Here is a 22,417-nt window from a genome sequence, read left to right on the forward strand (position 1 = left end):
GGACAAATTATATTACATACCTGTATAAGTGTATGTAAGGTTACAAGTTCATATTCATTGGGATTTCCATGTGTTTCCCTCGTTATCTACTGTAGATTTATTAAGAGTCAAGATTTGATGTCATCTATTGTTATAAAGGGGAAAACTTCATGAGGGGGCCATATATTATTGTTGGACAGGCATATTTGGCCTGAGGGCCACTATTTGCCTACCACTGCTGTAGTGTGTTTCATCACAGGTTGCTTGGCTCGGCACAGCTGACGTGGAACAACTCATGGGAAAAACCCTAAGATCCAAGGGAGTGGTCATGCAGGACTGATGGTGTTGATGAGAAAGATTCCCATAATCATGGTTGAAATACTGTGATGGTGATGTGACAGTTTAAAAATGGACAAAATTAGATTAAATTTGAGTTTAATTACATTGAACAATAGACACTGGCGTTTGTCAATACATCAAAGCTGCTGATGACTACCAAGCCAGTATGTCCATGTTGGCCCCACATGGGTTAAATGCGGGCTATGTAGGTACTGAGTGGACATGAGTTTGAACTGGGCAACTTTTGTGGGTCCCATATGGTTTCCATAACATGGGCCCATGTGGGTTGGCTAAATGGGCCCCATTTAATGTTCATTCTGATCCCACTTAGACCCCACATGGGTCTCATCCAGTTGGGCCCCACCTGAAACACAGTCAGAACCACCCACTTGAAGCCCATATGGGAAAACACAGATGGGGCCACCATGGAAACTGCGGACAAACCCACCTGGGACCGATAATTGCAGCCCAAATTTAACCCTTATGGGGCCCATATGGACATGCTGGCTAGGTATTTATGAGTCAGAAACTCAAAATTATGATATTTACAATACGACTAGAAAGAAGGGTTGTGATTTCTGACAAATGACACAAATCTGACAATTGTGTAGGAAGACTTAATTGTTTTGTATTGTTTTGGTAGGAATGTTTTATGTAAAATGGTTCTTTGTTTTAAGGCCTTATTGAATGGACGGCCTTATGGACAAACCTTGCCACACTAATAGTACTCTTTTTTTGTGCATAAGCATCAGACTTTAGGAGGAAACTTGATTGACCTGGCTACACGGTCACTGTATGGGTCTAAGCTCTGTAGGGTTTGATCTCAGTTCTGATATGTTCAGCTTCAAATCCTTTTAAAACTGAACTCTGCAGGTCAGACTATTCCTGATACAAAGAGGATCCAAAAGGAAGACTAAAATATTAACAGTCTTTTCAACCCCCCCCCCCCCCCCCCCCCCAAAAAAAAAAAAAAAAAAAGTAAAAGAAAATTATAGGAAGAATGAGCAAGGACTGGATGAAAGATGAAGAAGGAGATCAGAGCAAAAGTTGGGAGAGTAATGGAGAAAAAGAAGAGGGAGAAGGAAATGTCCCACTGAGAGGGAGCAGAGAGGATGGGAAATAAGTGAGAGATGAGGGTGATAGGAGTGATGAAGAGCAAATTTCTGAGAGATGGAGGCAGAGAGAGAGAGATGAAAGAGATTCAAAGAGAGAGAAGTGAGAGAAAAAGAAAGAGGGTAGGGAGACTGGAATTGAAACACCTGATAGAAGTAGGTGCTCATCACTATTTTTTACAAAGTCCTGCACTGGAATATGCCTGGTTTAGTTGACATGCAATTAAAACACGCATGTTCTAAAAGTCAAACTGCTATTAATGAAATGATCTTGATTCTGCCTTCACTGTGCTCATATCTTAATGTCCAAATTAGGCATGCAGGGCTAGCAGACTACTTGTCGACAAACATGGTGCAAATCAGGGCAAAATAATCAATGCAGGATACTCTGGAGGTTACTTGCTATACAGTGCAAGGCAAGAGTCATGTAACAGCAGCTCAGTATCTCAGAAATTACGTCCATATTGGAGGATTCTGCACCTCGCAATTTACGCCTGATGCCAGCTTTCAGTGTCAGTGCAGGATGTACTGTGTCCTTCATGTAGTGAGGTGGAGGATGTGAAGGTTGGCGTGATGGATGGGCATGAGCTGCGTCTAACTTTCATACAGAAGATGAAGTTTGTTCTCCGGCACAGAAGGATCTGCAGTTGACAGAGAGAACCAGGGGCCTCTTTTATCCTGTGTGAGTGCAGTTTTGTGTTTAAATCATGAATATGCTCATTTCTACGCATTGGACGCAATTAATCAATGCCTTCTAGTCCTTCACTTCTGACCAGATGGAGCAACAAACCCACAAGGATACCCAGGTAAAATGGTATGTAACAGGTAAATCAAAGAAACACAAACCAAATCTATATTGAACCACGTAACAATGGATAGAATGTAACCCAGCCAACATGTAACAGGGTTACATTTGGGCTGCAAATATGGGTCCAAAGTGGGTTTGTCCATGTGGGATAAGAATGGACATTAGATGGGCCCCATTTAGCCATCCCACATGGGCTTCACATGTGAGGCCCATGTTACTGAAACCATGTGGGACCAACAAAATTTGACCCGTTCAAGCCCATGCCCACTCAGTACCCACACAGCCCGCATTTAACCCATGTGGGGCCCACATTTACATTGTTGTTTAGGAAAATGGGTAATATTTGAAATGATAGAAAATCATTCATGTAATTTTCCTCTTGTTCCTCTTCTAGATCACCACTACACATTCACTCAACACTCTAAAATAATAAACTGTTGCCTCTATACCATTCATTTTAATTTGGCATTTGTAATTTTGTAATTTGTTTCATTTAGCACTATACACATTCTGTTGCGACTATTCAAAACTACTACTACTAAAAAAAAACGTTCATAACTTTAACAATTAAAGTGAATAATCTTGTCTCCATTCTTCAAACTGTATCGTTATCTTTGGACAAGCCACTTGTGAAATATCAAATATCAAGGATAAGAGTTTGATTTGTCAGATGTTTTATTTATGGCTGGAGAGGTCTCAGGTTCTCAGCTCTATTGAGTAGTTTTCCAATAAATTTAGAAGTAACCACAGCAACAACTTTGCTCTCAGTTAATACAGACATTTGCTCAGTTAATATAAACTAATGAATCACTTCTAATTTAGTCACATTTGCTTAAACTAATTATACTGCAACAGATGAAGTGAGTAGATAGTGAACACATTACAGAACATTTAAAATACACAGTGGTGAACTATAGCTCTGGACACTGGGCTTTCAACAGGACTACATGTAGCAATGAAAAAAACTTTCAGAAAGAGATGTTGACTATATTTGGCAACACTCCACACACCAGGTTTACATTGAGAGATTGTTTTAAGCATGCTTTGATTATGAGGCCCCAGAACCCAGAACCTCATACATAGTTCCACCTTTGCACACCTGGCCCCATACACTTTATTAATCAATGATTTGATATTTTCTGGAAAGGTAAAACAGCAAGAGTTACAATGAAATGTGTTTGGTATATTAAGTTATACTGTAAAGTTAACCTAAGCATCAAAAGGAGTCAGCTGAGGTGGTTTGAGCACCTGGTCAGGATGCATCCTGGATACCTTACTTTAGAGGTGTTCCAGGCACGTCCGACTGGGAGGAGACCCCAGGGAGACCCAGAACACCCTGGAGAGATTACATATTTCTCCTGGCCTTGGAACACCTTGGGATCCCCCAGGAGGAGCTGTTGCTGGGGAGAAGATTGTTTGGGTTCCATTGCTCAGCCTAATACCACTGTGATCTGGCCACAGATCAGTGGCAGAAACTGGATTGATGGATGGATGAATGTAAAGTTATATTTTGATCAAGGCTCATGTACATGGTGCAAAATGATATGGCCTCATGGATGAATTCATTGGTTTACCATTGACCCATTGTCTCACTTGTTACTGTTAGTGCAACTCAAGATTTCAAGAAATAGAAGAAAAGACATCCATGACATGAACATAAATGTGTTAATTGAGTGTTTATTGCCTGCCATGATCTTCAACATTAAGTTTCTTAATTTGGAAGAACTGCCTTAATTGTTTCAAGACCTAATTATAACTGTGCATGTAAATAAGTTCAATGACTTAAGTGTTATTTGTGATATTCATGTGAGTCTACCTATAATTATACTGAATTGTGTTACAAGCCAGAAAATGTACTGTTACTTCTTGGGGGGAAAAACCCTCCCTGCTAACATCTTTACAGTCTCTTTGATTTTGTGCCCAGTGGGTTCGTTGACATTTCAATAAGGATACCAAAAATGCCCAATGGAGACATGTGTCCTGCTTTTTAATGCTGTAAGTTCTGTACATCACAGAAGAGCAACACTTACCTTTCAGAATTGTATGTTTATAGTCTGTCAGATGACAGTCATTTAGACCTGTCTAGGTGAATTCCCACCGCTGACCCATCAGAGAAGCAGAAAGCCTCTACACCCATCAGTGGTAGAATAGAGACCAGGCTGTTACATCATACTCAGTCTGTCTGCTTGAGATAGTTGAGTAGAAGTCAGTGCTGTGGTACATTTGCTCTTTTTATGTTCAAGACTTTGGAGATGCCTTTTATACCAAAGCTTTCAAAACAATCTGATTTGAATCAAACTGTATGATTTAATTATTCTAGTTTATTACACCTTGGTTCTTTTATGTCTGGCTATTATTTTAGTAGGTTAACATTGGCCCAAACTGTCAGCTGTAAAATCTCATTGACTAACTGTACTTATCATTGTATGTGACTCTATAACATACTCCATCAAGCTGGAAATCTAGTGTTTAGTCCTACCTGTGTAGCTAAACTAATCTACTACTATTGCATTATTGCATTGCATAGCCTAGATAGATAGATAGCCTCTTTCAATTCTTCTTTTCATTAATTAACTGTCAGTGCTGCAGTGTCTGATACGACCTCAGTCGAGGGTTTGTTTTAAATACATACATTTTTATATCCCTTTAACAGTTCAAGGCATATATTTATTCTATTATTTGCAAAAATGGCCAATGATGAATTTGGGCCCCTCCCACTCTAACGTCCTCAGGCTCAGACTCAGACTCATTTTATTGTAATTTCTTTCACCAAGGAACATGTACTTTCCTACTGTCAATCATTTCTTGGAACAGCGATTTGTGCCTCACATTCAGATAAGACAGAGAATGAGTTCACCTCAACCTGTGTCATGTGTCAAGTCTTTTTTATGAGTGGAAGTTTTTTTTTTAACCACAGTATGACTCTGTACACATTGAACTGACAGCTGGCAGGTTCTTTGAGCAGCTCCTGCACCGAAATGTTGAGGGCACATACTCAGATAATCTTTAATATCATACCATACCATAATCATGGTAGTTTTTCCACAACTGCAACAAAGCCATTCTGAAGTGTTCTGTTTTTATCTGGTGAAAATAACTAACAAACCATATACTGGGGCAAGATTATTTTTGCATCCACCTGTCCTTTCTCCACCACTTGGCCAATCCCTACAGGGATTATTAGTGATATTTCAGATGTGCTAACACTCTCAGTTTGACCTCCAAATAAAGTGGTTTAGATAATGTGGTAAGGAATCCTAGCCAGTGTTAGGAAAGGCAGAATGAGGCAGGCTAGATTTGCTCAATGACTAAAAAGGTGATTTATTTAAACCTTAAATCTCCTATGACTGACACAGCAACTCCTGGAAATATGCCCTTCAATCCACTGAATAATCAAACACATTCATGTCAGTCTCTCACTCCTAAACAAGGTCAATGAAAATGTTACTTATTTCAGTAAATATCTACAGTGAGAGACTTTAAACATTCCTCTCCATTTTGCAAGTCAACTCTATTCAATTCTAACAAGCATGACAGTACATCAAATCTTGTTGTCCCCTATACTTAATATAACCCGTGAAATCATTGATAATATCAGTAAGAGCATAAAAGCAGGAAATGTTTGGTTGCCAAACCCTGAACAGCTGTGCATCCAACAGAGTGGGAAAATAAAAGGGTCCATGAGTCCTTCTACATTCAGAGAACAGAAAGACTCTGTGGACTAGTGTGGGACTTGGCAAGAATAGACAAACATGAGAATGCACTGTGAGATCAGTCCTTGAATTCATCACCATGACAGGATTTTTCTTTTAGAAACACACACCAAACAGAAATCTATCATTTCAACTGTTGAGTGGTAGCAATGCACCACAAGATCTGGTCTGCTGAAAATCCATAAAGAAGAAGAGGATACCACCCCCTTTCATTCCTGGAAAGCATGGTGATATTTAAACTTAGAAGTGAATTAGCAATTAAAGGAGCCATAGTATGTTTTTTGTGATTATCTGTTATTTACATATTTATATCTATGCTAATCAAGATCAGTCCAAAACGTTGAGGTAGTATGTAGTAATGACTTTTCACTTGTTCCCTGCAGGTCAAATCAATAGTCAGGGCTCCAATCTCCAATGTTGGATGTAAATACCTTGTACGGACTCCTAATGGTTCAGTGTATCAGATATCTATAAACAGCTAGTTAGCTATAGAGGGATTGCAGCCAAACCTACCATACAACTTTGTGAGCAACAACTAATGCCCAACACTGGTGTAACTTTCAGCCATTTTGACTACATGACCAGTAATGACCAACCTACTTTTGTCACCATGTGTATATTCTGAATTATGCCATGAACTTGCCTCTCATCTTCTTCTACACATTGTGTAAATGGTGTAAAGAGTGGAGCCTGGAGTCTACAGGCAGACCCCCTCTTGCTTTCATGTATGCCAACCAAGCAGGGTCGGTTCTGAATATGTTGGTGCCCTCGGTCAGATTTTAGATTTTCCCTTGCCTTTCAATGAACTTGATCCCTCGTGCACATGCAAATTTGACAGGATCTGCCAATCAGCCAGAAGGAAATGAATCCCATATGTAGAGAGTATCAACCCATGGGGTAGAAATGTGATTGTAATAGAAATATTGGCAGTTAGAAATGTTTTAATCCTTGTAGGAAATTGGGCAGATATGTCATCACCTGAACATAGTATTTTGTTTATTGTGAATTGTTATTAATTATTTTTTCTAATGCACCTCAATGCCACCATGCTGTCACTGTAACAGGCCTGTAACCCCTCTAGTTGGAAGTGTAAAGATGTTTATCTGTACACATGGATAACCAAGCACTCAGAGTCCAAACCCTATTATTTTGAAGTGTCAATTGGAAAGATTGAGCTCATATGCCACACTATTGTTTTCTTTAATCTCTGAGGCTGACTGCCATGGAGAGAATTATCCCTTGGACCAACTGTCTTCTTTCTCTCGCTACCCTGATCTTGTGAGCTTATGATTGCAACTATGTATTGTATTGCCTCATTTGAAATTGTTAGCACATACCCTACAAGCCTTACTGACTGAAATAGTCAGGAATGGTATCTGGCTCCATAAACATGATAAAATCGATAATTGTTTCGATGCATTTGGACACTGGGATATATTACCAGGCTGTATACTGGTGTCAGTATGGTGTAGCTATGGTGCCTTTGTGTGTAGGCTTTGTAGCATGCAGTAGGCCGAGCCATAGCTGGTGTACATCTCTGTTGATGGTGATGCTAACAGGTGAAATCTGGACTGTAGCAACTCCTTCCTTGCTAAAGCTCCTGTGTCTGTTACCAGTTGCTTAAATCGAACTAAGAATGCTGCTGCCTGTCTGGTGTTATCAAGTTTCCCCACACCATTCTGCTTCTCTGTTGCAGCTCATATCCTGATCAAGGCTCTGGTGCTGTCACAGTAAACCTGTGGAATGATAGCAATACAAGACAATGTGGAATTTTGGTCTTTGTACTTTACTCTGCAGAAAAGAATTATCTCTATAACAACAGAGAAAGACAAGTTAAGTGACTATGGGATTTATTGATAAAATTACACCATGGATCACTGTGTTACTATACCAGTGGCATACTGTAAATGCTGATTCTTTTGGAAGTTCAAGCAGGAAGTTTAGGAAAAGAAAATTATAGGAAACTGAATCCATGTTAATGTCTGTGAAGAGGTGCAGTATAGTATAGTATTAGTTGTTTCATTGGGAGGGGTGAACTTCCATTTTTAATGACATGTAGCCCTTGTTGAGTTTGAATGCACTTATTCTGCTGAATAACTGAACTGTAATGATATGCACTTAAGCTTATGGTTTATCGATAATAGCAGACAGTCCAGTTAAGGCCCAAAATCCTTTTAAGATATGTCTGATCACACAGAATATTCTATAGATGCTGCCATCTAAAGGGCATCAACAGAGTGTCGAACCCTTCACTATGGAAAACATACTCTCAAGGCATCCGGGTATTTTCACTTACTCCATATAGCCTATAAAGCATATATAAACTGCACATACGCTGTTTGATTAGCTTCAAAGACTTTTTTGAGTTATGCAAGCCTTCAAACAGACATGAGAGGAGCCATCTTTTGGCCTCATCAGAGTTATATTTTGTGCTTCTCTTCATTGGAGTGCCTGTTGTTTGATGCAGAGCTGCATACTGTCAGCTGAATTTGTTTAAATATGAAAATTAGCCCTCACTCTTTTTCCACACTCCTTAGAGACTTGCCTGTGTCAAAGAACCAAATTCATGAACCAAATACATAAACCTGATCTTAAATCCTCACTTTTATGTTAATATTCAATATAGTATTTCCTGTTCTTGTTTATTAACTAGTACTGTTGTAACCTGTACTGCATTGCATATATACTGTACATCTCATGTGGCCATCCTTGCATATAAGCATAGAAGTACATTCTCACATCTGAAATGTTTCTATGAAGAACTGCTGACCTGTTTTTTATCAAGAAAGGTTTTTAGACAGGAATCAGGAATGCTTTTACTGAAGTGGGTTTGTCTGCAGACTCCACAGCGTGTTTGCCCATATGGGCTTCAAATGGGTTCTGATTGGGTTTCAGATGGGGCCCATCTGGATGAGACCCAAGTACTGTAGGTCCCATATGTTTGCCCATATGCGGAAACATATGGGATCAGAATGAACCTTAAATAGGGCCCATTTGCAGGTGGTCATATAACTACCCTCCACTTAGAACATCAAAGATCATTGGTGAGGACCCTCCTACACAGACCACATCTTGTCAGTGAAGAAGAGGAGGATAGAGAGGGAACGTGAAGCAGAGCTGAAGGGCATTGTGGGCAAAGGACAGCATGAGAAGAGCAGAACAGATACTGCTAATTAACCTGGGACCAGGTGACACATCTCAATGGCACTGTGTAACATGACTGGGCTTTTAGAACATCTGGTAAGAGTCTACAAGTCAAGAGGAGTCAGTGCTTACCACAAGCCATTCAACAACTTAATATATCTGCTAGTACATGTTGTAGAAATTGCCTCCAAACACTCAACACTCATGAAATAACACATTATATATTGTGACAATATATGGAGGCATCACCATCAAAATAATATTTTTTATGAATCTCTTTTCCTAAGCATACTGCAGCTGTCAGATAATAATCCTTGAACGTGTGCAATGTGAGCAAACACTGACTTTAACGTAAGTTAAAAATGTATGGTGCTTTTATCCTCAGCTACAGTATAGACACACTTTGACATATAGCACCGATTGTCTCAGCCACTTAAGCTTCAAAAATATGAGAAAATCAAGGCCCTGCCTCTCCTCAATGGCAAAACAGTCTTTAAGAATGCAGCCTTCAGCCTGCTTTTGTCATGTCAAATGAATTCCTGCTTTGTAGTATCTCATCCTCTCTTTCCCCTTGTTAGAATACCACTGAGAAGTATGGGTATCTATTATAGATAATCTTATAGCTAAGATTCTCACTGTCACAAAGCAGATTGTGCTCTACAGTTTAATATAATCATTCCACATGAGAACCCATAACCCTGCAACCATACTGCCAAGCTATTGGTATAAATGGATTCTGCATTGCTTTTCTTTGCTATAACTGATGCTCTTAAAGTCTGCACATAGTTTTGGAAGTGATGCACAAAATAGAGAGTGATAAAGAGGGCATATACATGCAATATAGAGGACTTAAGTCAAAGCCATAGTACTCTGCAGTGCTGGACTTAATGTGAATCAGTTATCACCCTAACCTTTACATACTGTTCATATTCAGTAACCTGGCAGTCTGTTCTGGGTCAATTTTCACCTGGTCTATCATCTCATAAAAAGTGTCTATACCAAATTTTGAACCACAGATGTGTTTAGAAAGCATCAATAGTCGATCTGACTATGTATTTAATGTAAAGGTAAAATGAGCAGAACTTTATGGAAGTGTGGGGTTTATTGTATAACCATTAGAGCCATCAGTCTTCACTGCTACATCATAAAAAGAAATCCTCATAACTACTATCTTATTAAAACTATTAACTATCCATTTAACTAACAGACATTGCAATAGATACAGGTTAAATTGACCCTGACAGTATGTAAGGGGTAAGGCTCATCTTGTTTTACCAAAAAGAAATCTACATTGTTCAAAAGATGTCATTTTTGGTAACACTTTACAATAAGGTACATACAATGTTGAGTAGTTATGAGTGAAAAATGAGGAACTGCCAGAAAACCAGTATTTAATTAGCAGTTCTTGAGTAACTCTTAATCACATTTTATAGAATAGTTAATGATTTGTTAGTGATCAGGTATCAAAGATTTTATTATTATTATTTTGTAATTGTTATCCCTGCCATGTATATACATGAAAGAGAATAAAGTATGGTACTCAGATCCCAGTGGTCATACTAAAAATATAATGATAACACATCTACACAAAGCATGATGAGTCAATAAATGAATAAGTAAAAGAAATAGATAAAAAAGATAAAGTTAGCGGTGCAGTGTACTAGCAAACAATACAATCTCACAGACTGAGAGACATTACAGCATGCCCTGAGGGATATAATACATAGTTAAAATCATAATAAAAGTAGCAGCAAGATAGCAAAGGGTAGCAGCAGTTGATTGCAGTTCAGAAGAAGAAGCTGTTCCTCAGTCTGGTGGTTCTTGCTCAGATGCTATACAACCTCCTACCTGGCAGGAGGGAGGCAAACAGTTCATTTGCAGGGTTGGTGGAATCCTTCATGATGTAGGAGGTCTTGTCCCTCCATCTGCTGGTGTAAATGTTTCCGTTGGTGTGCAGGCTGCAGCCAATGATTCTATGTGCAGCCTTAATCACCCGTTGCAGTGTAGAGCAAGATGAGGATTGTAGTATCCAGTCCAGCCCGCTTCAGCTTCCTCAAGAAGAAGTAGCATTGGTGGCAGCTCTAGATGAGGTTGTTTGTGAAGTGCACCCCCAGATATTTGAAGCAGGAGACAACCCCTACCAATGTCCCCATGATCATCTTTTTTGTTTTATTAACATTGATGATGAGGTAGTTAGTTTTACACAACTTCTCCAGTTCATCCACTGTACACTGAGTCTTTGCTGTTGATAATGAGTCCCCCCACCGCTGTGTCATCTCCAAACTTGACAATGGGCTGTGCAGTCACAGCTCATTATCAAGGCAACCACATAGTTAAGTCAGCAGTGTGTACAGTAGAGGGTTTGGGAAGCATCCTTATTGGTGGGAACCAGTGTTGAAGATGATGGAGAAGGATGAGATGTTGTGGATTCTGGCAGTCTGGGGCCTGTTTGTTAAGAAGTCCAGAACCCTGTTGTGTAGTGATGAGCTTACTCCAAGTATTGACAGTTTGTGCACTAGTGTTTGAGGGATGGTAGTATTGAAAGAGGAGATGAAGTCCAGGAAGAGCAATCTCACATAAGAGTTCTTGTTGTCCAAGTGAGTGAGGGCCAGATGTACCACAGGTGTGATGGCGTCGAAGGTAGAGTGGTAATGAAAGATTTTGTCCTTATGGGTAAAATGGTATCTAATGAGATGATCAAATCATTAAAGACTGTGTAAAGTGAATTCAGACATTTTCTTCTAAACACATTAAATAGGTCATAAATGTATTTCTAAAAAAGGTGCAAAAAGCATTTCAACCATTTAGATTTGAATTGTGGAGCTAGGCTTCACAAACTGTGTTTCAACATTTCTGTGTTCAGGATTTAGTGGGCGGGTCTGAAGCATAAACCCTCCCCTGCTGCTGTAGAGGTATAAATACATTCAGAGCACACTACTACTACTACAGTCTACAGTTAGCCAGTTAGCTGAGTTAGCCGCCGAGCTAGCAGCTGAGCTCGCAGCCGAGTTAGCAGCAGAAAGCTCTCAGACGTAGTGTCCATGTTTCTGCTAGAGGTGGTGACTTTGATCGATAGGTGACACTTGGTAGGGGGCGAGGTTTCAGTGAACTCCCACAGCGTTTGGTAGCAGAGAAAGAGGCTGATTTTTACACAACTTTGAAGCCTAATTTCATATACAGTATTTGGCAATTTTTTAAATCATTCAAATTTAGCAGGGTGGTTAACAACACACTTTTCTGTGGTATGTCAAACTCAGAACACATATTTATTCTTACTTTACACAGACTTTAAGTGTTCGTGACTTTCTAGTAATAAAAAAACAAGGTATTTGTCAGTAAGGGCGATGTACTGCTTCACTTCACGTAGCGGGAGTAAAGGAGCACCTGGTAACACAAAATGTGTAACTAATGGACAGGTAATCATGAAGTAATGGTTCAGTACTCAGTAAGAACTCAGCATGATGCACCACTCTAATGAACAAACACTGGTAAGTAATGAACAGGTAATGATCAAGTGTGTAATAACAACATTGTATGGTACACCACTTTACTTAACAAGACACAGACACCGAAATAAAAACAGCTGGGTCACAAAGAATTAATGATTTGTTATTGGTTCAGTGCCATTTGGCTCAATATTCATAAGTAATCAAAATAGAATTACATACTCGCTCATTAACATAATATATATAGAGAGTTTTTTTAGATTTTAGGCTGGAACGCGCAGTGGGTGCTTGACACTGCTATATACAATACATTGTAGTTAATAAGTGTGGACGCTCACATCATTATCTTCATAGTTCTAGTTATTGTTCTTAGTGTGGACGGCCTTTTACATACAGTACCTATGATCATATCCGGATCCAACCTCTCTCTGTATGTTACTGGTGTATAGGACACACCGGTGTGTATAAGATGTAACCCACTTTTCAATGTAAAAAAAAAAAAGAATGTTAAAGATGTGTCTTATACACCAGTTTTACGGTAGTTCCTCATTAGTTCCCTGGTCACTAGTCAAAATTTTGAGCACCTTATTGCTAAGTTTTACCCAATTTTCTCCTAAGCTGTATTTTCCCAAGCAGTCATTAGTTTAGTTCCAGCAGTTATGGAGAGAAAAGTACATGTTCCAGAGTCTCTATGAGTGATTAATAGAAACAATAACCTCAGCAAAGGACACTTTTAAAATCAGATTTTTTTCAGTGTTTTTTACTATTTGTAGAGAAGGCTCTGACAGTCGCTAAACATGCCAATTAATCACCATAGCAACAACAGCCCTGGCAGGTTCTAGAAATCCCCTGCACCATGTAGCAGGCAGTCTTTCTCTTGTGATCCATTCAGACTTACTCAGTTTGTGTAATATTTCACAACTACTAACAGAATGCTTATCCTTCTCTATTAGTATTCCTTTAGAGTCTCTTTCTTCTTCCACTCAGAGGTGTGTTTTTCTTCTCGTTCCTTCACCTGGATGTGTGATTCATCTGCAGGAGGAGGACATTTTTGCTGTGTATCTATGATCGTGGTCCAGTATGCAACTAAGACAGGTGTGATGTGGAAACTTGAAGCTTCTAGTGCACAAACTGTAATTGACTGAATCTCAGACAAACAGTTGCTTTCGTACAACTGGTTTATTTGTAGCTTTCTCTCCAAATCCAAAAAGTGACAACAGAAGCATGCACAGCATGTGGAAAATAGCTTATCGAAGAGAAACAAAGACAAAAAGCATACGTTACCTCATTTGCTGCATGCTGCTGCAAACAAGGGAATTATCTTTGGTCCTTGGAGGGTTCCTTAAAATATTATACAACCACTTAAATGGATTGATACTTAGCATGTGTCTTAGCTGGAGCACATGTCCATCTTTACCTGCTCATTTCTCCCATCTCGCCAGAACAGCGCAACTGGATTTCAAAATAAAATTGGCTGTTTTAACATAAATTATCTCTGATAGCCCTCTTAAAATAATACACAAACAACAAAGATAACTGAAATATATTCTAAATTACAATAATGACATCACAACATTACAAATTATGAACAACTTTTACACAAAGAGTGACAATGGACTTTATAGTGAAGGATTTTTAAATGATGGAGGAGTAATTGCATTTCTGAGGATTTTAACAAGGTAACATTTTGCAGAAAAAACCCATATAAGACGCAATTAAAATTATTATTTCAAATCTGAGTATTTATAAGAAAAACACCTCTATTTGCACATCAGTTCATCTCAATCAAAACACTGACGATATAGTGTGTATGAAGACACAGATGTGACATGTTTCACATTCTAATATTAACTGGCACTGCACATATTGTTTAGTATAATGGTGGATCTAGCTACAGGCAGATTTCACAGATAATATTATGATAATAATCTTCTATCTATAATAAGAACGTATATATAATTGACACAATATGCGGTTTGAAGTTCACAGCGACAGTATACATTAAAGTTGTGTGCAGGTTCCATACAGCTGGAGGCATTCTACATTTAATGATTAACATTCTCTGAGTGGCAGGTAGCTGATCAGAGTTGGAACATTTCCTGCTGTGTACAAAGAGCCGGGCAGTAGTTATATGTCAAGTTTAAATGACTCTTCAACTCTTGGATGATTGAAATTTATTTTTGGAATCAAATATATTTCTGCCATTTAAATGAAAAAAAGAAGAATGAAATGAAAAAGAATGAAAATGATTAACATAAAAAAGTAATTATTAAAGTACTCATAAAAAGTATAAGAAAGTGTAGATTTATATCTGACTTTTGAACAACTGTTCCAAATGAAATATATTGTGGTTGGCAATTGAAGAACAGCCTCAGTTTTTACTATTTTGGTGGGATGAGAAAAACAGGAAAACAAATCAATGAGAAATATGTCTTTTACAAAATAAGGATGACTTGTGCAACAAAAATACAAACTGAACAAAGATATTTCGATAAACTCTTGAATCATTTGTTACTATTGCAGGTATTTAAAATCAAAACCTGGTGCCTGGTATCACTTAGAAGAAGAAGAGAGCGCAGGCAGAACATAATTTCTTTGTTTTAAGATGTGACAATGCTGTGTTTAAAGTCTGGTTAGGTTTAGCCACAAAACCAACTTGGTCATGTTCAGGGAAATGTCATGATTTGGGTTAAAATGATCACTTTGTTAAGGTTTGGGAAATGTGGTCTCTCTGTAACTTCATTGTGGCATCATGGCTACAATAATAACCACAGGATTAGTGTCTGGGGACGACTGTAGCTGTGGTTTAAAAAAAAACAAAAAACTATGTTGACTTGCTATCGGAAAAGGGAAATGTGTTGTTCATGTTTTGTTGAACCATCCATCCACAACAAACTCCTCCATATATTGACATCATCTGATTTCCCCCTTTGTTCCCGTCATAATTTCTACAGCAGCGAGTTGGCAGCTGTTTGAAAGGTTTCTCAGGGTGACAGTCTCAAAGCAAGAACTACACAGCTGACCAGAACCTGAAATTAACACCTCTAATTCCCTTTTTATTCACTGTCAACATTAACAACGCCTCTCCATTTAGGATCTTTTTCTGTTTCAGTGCAAATTGCTCTACATACTTATGAACAGTGGAAACAGCTCCATGTTTGTTTTGGTACAAGAATGCCTGATAATTGGCGTTCTTGCAGGATTCACAGTGTTGTCTACCGCCAGAACTCCATTAGTTACTCTGCAGTGGTTCAATGTGTTGTTTTGTGTAATTACTTCCTAACAAAGTTTAAAAAATGTGAAAGTTGGTGGAAAACATTGTAATGTAGGGTTATGTAGTTTTCAGCTTGTCAGCAGGTCTTGTAGAAGTCAATAGGATGTAAAATCTAGGTTTTGAATTTTGAAATCTACATTGTGAGGGTTTGTGAATATAAAGTCAACTCTTTCTTACACTATATCCACGCTGGGAAAACAATCTCTTCTTGGAAGGAGAAACAAATCCAGTGTTTAAAAATGTGAACCTGTCCTTTAAGAAACATGGAGAAAGTAAACTTAACATAACATATACATAGTATGGTGTTCATTTGAATATCTGCATAATATTCAGTTTTATAACTAAGTTAGGAAACAAAGACAAACAGACCTCATGCATCATACTGCCCTTATGTTCCATACATAGGAACTAGTGAAGTCACACCTCATCTGTTCTTCTCCCCTTCCTCTCAGTTCTCACATCCCTCACTCCCAAACTCTTTCTAACATTCTTTTGTTTGACTTCTGGAACCATGGTTACTACATCCAGGACAGGAAGAAGAGACGCCTCCCCCACGCAGAGTGTCACCCCACTCTGGTTCCCTCCTGTACCCACTACCAGATCATACAGCATCCCACCTCCATCCATCCAACCCTAACCCTCCATCACTATTCCTTCATCCCTCCATCACTAACCCTTCATCCCTCCATCACTAACCCTTCATCCCTCCACCACTAACCCTTCATCCCTCCCTCCCTCCATCACTAACCCTTCATCCCTTCCTCCCTCCATCACTAACCCTTCATCCTTCCACCACTAAAACTTCATCCCTTCATCCCTGACCCTTCATCACTAACTCTTCATCCCTTCATCCCTCCACCGCTAACTCTTCTACTTTTGTTGCAATTAAGCTCATATCTAAACTGCGGTCTTTCTTAGTAGAACAGCAGTAAATGGAGATGTGGGTACATAGAGGAGGCTGATATGTAAAAGAAGACATGGTACCATGTAGTTCTGTCACCTAATGAACTTGCTGACTAGAAGGTAATGAACTTGATAAGTTGGAGGAACTCAAGCGGATGTGACTGAGTCCCGTTTACTGCACAGAAACGCTGCATCTCAGAGTTCTCCAGTTACTACACTTGATTAAGAGATTCATTATGGAAGCAACTGTCCCCGACGGTTAGAAAAGTGCTCTTATCAAACCAGTGTATAAAGCTGAGGATCATGCAGAGTTCACTTAATGTAGACCTATTAGCACCCTCCCTATAACATTTAAAATGCCAGAGGCTGTGATTGCTGTTTCAGCTAGAAAACCACTTGAATTCTGGTCATCACCCTCTGTATCAAATACAATTCAGAGCTCATCAGTCAAGAGAAACATGTCTGTCTTTAGTAGGAGAAATAGAAGCCATGCTGTACAGAGAGGGCTGGTTGTTGCCATAGATGTATATCACAATGTATGATGGTTCTTTGCAGAGAGGAAACTGCTGGGCTTTCATTTATTCAGTCATTGCAAATCTAAAATTATATAATAAAGCAAATGAATAAGAAAGTAAGCAAAAAAACAGATACAGCAGTAATTAACAGTAATATACATACACATTTAAAATATATAATACATGGTAAGGCACATTAAATGTTAATCGTGGCCCCTTTAAATCGATACAATGCAAATCATTGTATGCTGTTCTCTCATATTTTATGTTTTATTTTAAGTCTAGCTTTTTGTTGTCTCTTTTAAATGGTCTTTGCTGTTTTCTTTTTATTATAATTGGGTTTTTCTTTATTTTTTAGTTGTATGTTTTACTGTTACAGATTTTTACACTTCAATATTTTATTTTTATGTAAATCACATTGAGTTGCCCCTGTATGTACAAACACTATATTCAGTTATGGAAGAGCATGCAGTTTTAAGGCCCATTTATGCTCAACGTTAAATACGGATACAGACGGAGCTTTCTGTCCATGCTCTGTGTTCATTTCGTTCGTATTTCTCCACGTTTCCATAAAGCTTACGACTACGGACCAAACGGAGCAGTACCACCGGAAACCATGGGGGGCTGTTACGCCCCAGTCTAGGGGTGCCTAGGGCATAACCTGATTTGGCCCCATCTTCCTCAATTCCCAAATAGCCACAGGCGAATAATTGTGTATAAAGACAAATACTTATTTATACAAAGTAATAAATACATTTATAGATATAAATAGAATACAAAATCGAACTTCAGAGTGGACCAAGGCCAAAATAATAAACAAAACAATCCTATCTGAAAATTAAGAAACTTACTCTAAGAAAACAAATGACAAGAACTCCCTGGCTAAATAAACAGGAGAAAACAAGATTAACAAAAACTGGCAGTCCACCCTTACTAATCAACATAAACTATACAACCCATATCTACTTTCAAAGAAACCAAGACAGAAACAAAAGTGTGGCCGGTTGGGAGAGGAGGAGGACAGGGATTTGCCTGCTGTCCGCTGCCTGCTGCCACCAGACTGCCGCCATCTTGGCTCTTTTGTAGCTGGCCCCTCCTAGCTGCAGCCAATCGCAGGCCAGGATGCAAACCTCGTCAACCAATCACAGCATCGCGACAGCACACAGCTACTTGCCTGTTAAGAAAAGAACCAAAAGAAACACAGGGCACACAAACAGACCAAAACAAAAATATGACCAGTTATAACAGGGGCAGTGTTGGAAGTGAAGGCAACAGCATTTTAGTAATGTTTGGGAAGGCAATCTATCAGGCACAGACCAGAGGCCTGTACTACGAAGCTGGATTAACATACCCGGGATATCTCTCCGTTACCTGGGTTGACTTATCCAGACATTCGCAGTCTAGGATAAGCGGTACTACGAAGCTGGTTATCAACTTGATAATTGAACCCAAGGTTTTCCAATCTGGATCTCTGCGCGCTCACATAAAGGGGAGGAGTCTGCAGCGTCTGACCAATCACAAACATGGAGAAACCCTGCAGAGCAGACTAAACCATGGAGGAGCAGACAATTATTCTTCATAAATATGAAGAATTCAAACATCATCCAGGCCAAAAGCAACTCTGATGCAGCAAAAGCCAGGAAGGAATGCTGGCAGAAAATTGACGACTCTGTTAATGTGTAAATTCATGAGATCATACAATATTAATTTATCAGACAATATAAACGGACAGCACTCTGATCACACAATGCCACTTTATTACAGCACAGATGTTTGGGGCAGAGCGCTTCCTCAGTGCCCTTCCTTTCATAAGAGACATTAAGTTAGTTTAATATTCAACATTCAAAATACAAACCTATCATGCTTCAACCATTTGAGTGAATGATGTCAAACCAACTGTATAACATACAGACTAATAGCCCTCATGTGCTTCAAGGATTATAAATAAAATTCTGCTTTTCTGCATGTTTGCAGTGATGTTCTTATCGAGTGGTGGTGAGGTTATTTATTTATTGTACAAAAAAAATTGACGAAATGATAGATTTGAAAAATAATCCTTGAGGCATATGAGGGGTGCATTTATACTTGTTGATCTCTTATCCAGAACATAACCTGCTCCGGAGCAGGTTAGCCGTTCAGCATAAGTTACCATGGTGATTTACCCCAGTAAGAAGTGATCCAGCTTCGTAGTACGGAAAACCCAGAGTTAACCCTGAAGTTACCTCGATAAGAGAAAATCCAGCTTCGTAGTACAGGCCTCTGGTGGACTCAAATGCAGAGACAGGACACAGGGATGAAGAGTTCTCAAGCCGTTAAATTCAGTCCAGAAACCAGGAAGTCCAAAATCACAGGGCAGAAGTACAAAATCACTAGGCAACACTCGGAATCCAAAAGGCAAAACTGGTCAATAACACCATGAATCTAAAATGAGATAAGAATGCTGGAACTCTGACAGGAAACTGACGATCTGGTACAGAAGGAAAAGAGCACACCACATATACAGTATACACTGATAACGAGGCACAGGTGTAACACATTAGGGGAAGGGAGGCAAACAGGAGGGGAGGAAGTTAGACAAGACATACCAAAATAAAACAGGAAGTAGACAAGACAAAAAACTAAATCTACCAAAATACATTACAAAACTACCGGGCCCTGACACAATCAAAGGGGAAGGTTTAAATTTACCTCCAAAAATCTCTGAGAATGTATTAAACACAGATGTCCAGTAGTCATGAAGGTTTGGACATGTCCAAAAAGTATGAAAGGACTGTGTTGATGATTTACATCTATTGCCCCTGGATAGATCTTAGCTTTTCCTTGGATAGATGCAGGCAGTGTACTATATTTGAATTCACTGTCATAATAATAATAATAATCATAATAATTTCTAGATCATCAGTATAAACTTGAACACATATGAGCAGTGGGTGCACAACAGGACGGGCTGTCCCATCGTGTCAATAGCTTCATCACTGCCTCTGACAGACATCTCTTCTGCTTGACCTCAGGCAGAAGCACACAGAGAGCATGATGCAGCCACTGCCTGGAGTTTACTGCTGAGGACATCCTCCATTTTTGTCTGTGTGACATCTCGCAACCCCGAAATAGAGATAGATGTCTGAGACTGTGACCAGCAGTGTCGCAGAAGGATAATGATGTCATCCTCTCATCTGTACCTGCCCCTTTGCTTACCTTTGGATATCCGGTTATCCGGTCAAGCATAGGTTTTTACAGTCCAGCTCATCCGGCTGATATAGTCTTTGTTTCACCTCCTTTCTTTGGCAGTGTGTTCAAGTGTCTGGGGAGCCACTGAAGGAGCCCTGAGAGTGCAACAAAGAAAGAGACCCGCCTGATTTCTCTGGTGCAGGATAAATAGGCACATGCGAGAGGATTTTGAGAAAAGTGTACAGCTGTGACATGCATCTGTGGCAGCTAACAACTTCTCAGTTTCAGGTAAAATTGAACTGCTTCCTTCATTATAGTCCATTCCATACTGGTTCAGTTTCTCTGGTTCTGCTGAATTGATATTCATTTGCTTTTAAGCTGTCCCTGCTCTCTATTATCAAGACTTGAACTACCTGAAAATATAGTGTTACTTTCAATCAGCGTATTTGCTTGCTATGGTCCTTTTGGTTCCGATTTTGGTTGACACACTTAAAGTCAGTGTAAAGTAAGAATAAATATGTGTTCTGAGTTTGACATACCACAGAAAAGTGTGTTGTTAACCACCCTGCCAAATTTGAATGATTCAAAAAATCACCAAACATGAAATTAGGCTTCAAAGTTGTGTAAAAATCCTGAACACAGAAATGTTGAAACACAGTTTGTGAAGCCTAGCTCCACAATTCAAATCTAAATGGTTGAAATGCTTTTTACACCTTTTATAGAAATACATTTATGACCTATTTAATGTGTTTACAAGAACATGTCTGAATTCCCTTAACACGGTCTTTAAACAATACACAGTCCACGATTTCTTTATGTTGTCATATTTATTGTCCAGTTTCATTCAGACACCTCTGTTCATTTCCACAAACAAAAGAAATTAGAAGGACATAAACATGAACTCAAAGTGACCAAATTTTAGCGGTCAAGAAAATGTGTAACTACAGTACAAACCAAAATGAGCGACTGTCACTCCTCACATATACTACCTGACCTGCAATTAGTTAGCACTACAATCAGCTGGCTGATTAAGCCTGATGATTATATATATATATATATATATATATATATATATATATATATATATATATATATATATATATATATATATATATATATATATATATGCAGCTGATACACATTTTTGTTGAGTATATGATTCACATTTATTCACAAATTCAAAAAACACCATTCAAAAATGCAGTTTATTCACATTCAATACCATTCACTAAATACTCTCCTGTGTGATGTAATGTTGGACCATCATGTAGTGAGATTGTAAATATGTTTTCTCCAACAAACAATCAAAGAATACACTCTCTGAAAGCTTCATTAAGGATTTATGTATTAGGACTAATTATGAGGGGAAACGTGTGAAATGCCCAAATATGAACAGTACGTGAGGGTTATTATAAAATTTTAAAAAATCCTCATTATCTTTGTGTACTCCTTTAAAGCAGAGATTAGAGGTCCCTGTAGTGAGAACACTTGCAATTAACTTGTTTATTTTATTTTCCTTCAATTAAAGGTGGTGCTCCAATTATTAACAAGTGCAAATTTCACATTCTAGTGTGATCGTGCTACAACACATTTACAGCACAATGTGAAATTGTATATATTTCTTTACTGCAAAGGTTGATACCAGACCATAGTTGATATATGTAATTACAGTTTAGTTTAGTAAAGTACACTCCAGGCTAAATTTAAATGTACCAGCTGTTAAACGTGTGTGGGTGTGCAATATTTCCTTTAAAATGAAATGTGAAGTAACTGGAGCTCACACCAGCTATGTGACGATGCTTCACACATCAGCTCAGTACATACATTAAGAGTGAAAGAGGAGAAATGCATCTGTGCTTTTCTTTTCTTTCTTTTTTTCTCTGTTTGTTTTTTCTCCCTCAAAGCCCCCCTCTCTTTCTCCCTCAGGCACTATCATCTTTGTATGTATGTCCTACATTTGTTATTCATCCATTGTTCATTGGCCCAAATTCCTTCAGAGTCTACCTCTTGTAGTGT

This window comes from Scomber japonicus, chromosome 12 (genome assembly GCF_027409825.1).
Source record: "Scomber japonicus isolate fScoJap1 chromosome 12, fScoJap1.pri, whole genome shotgun sequence".
Lineage (NCBI taxonomy): Eukaryota > Metazoa > Chordata > Actinopteri > Scombriformes > Scombridae > Scomber > Scomber japonicus.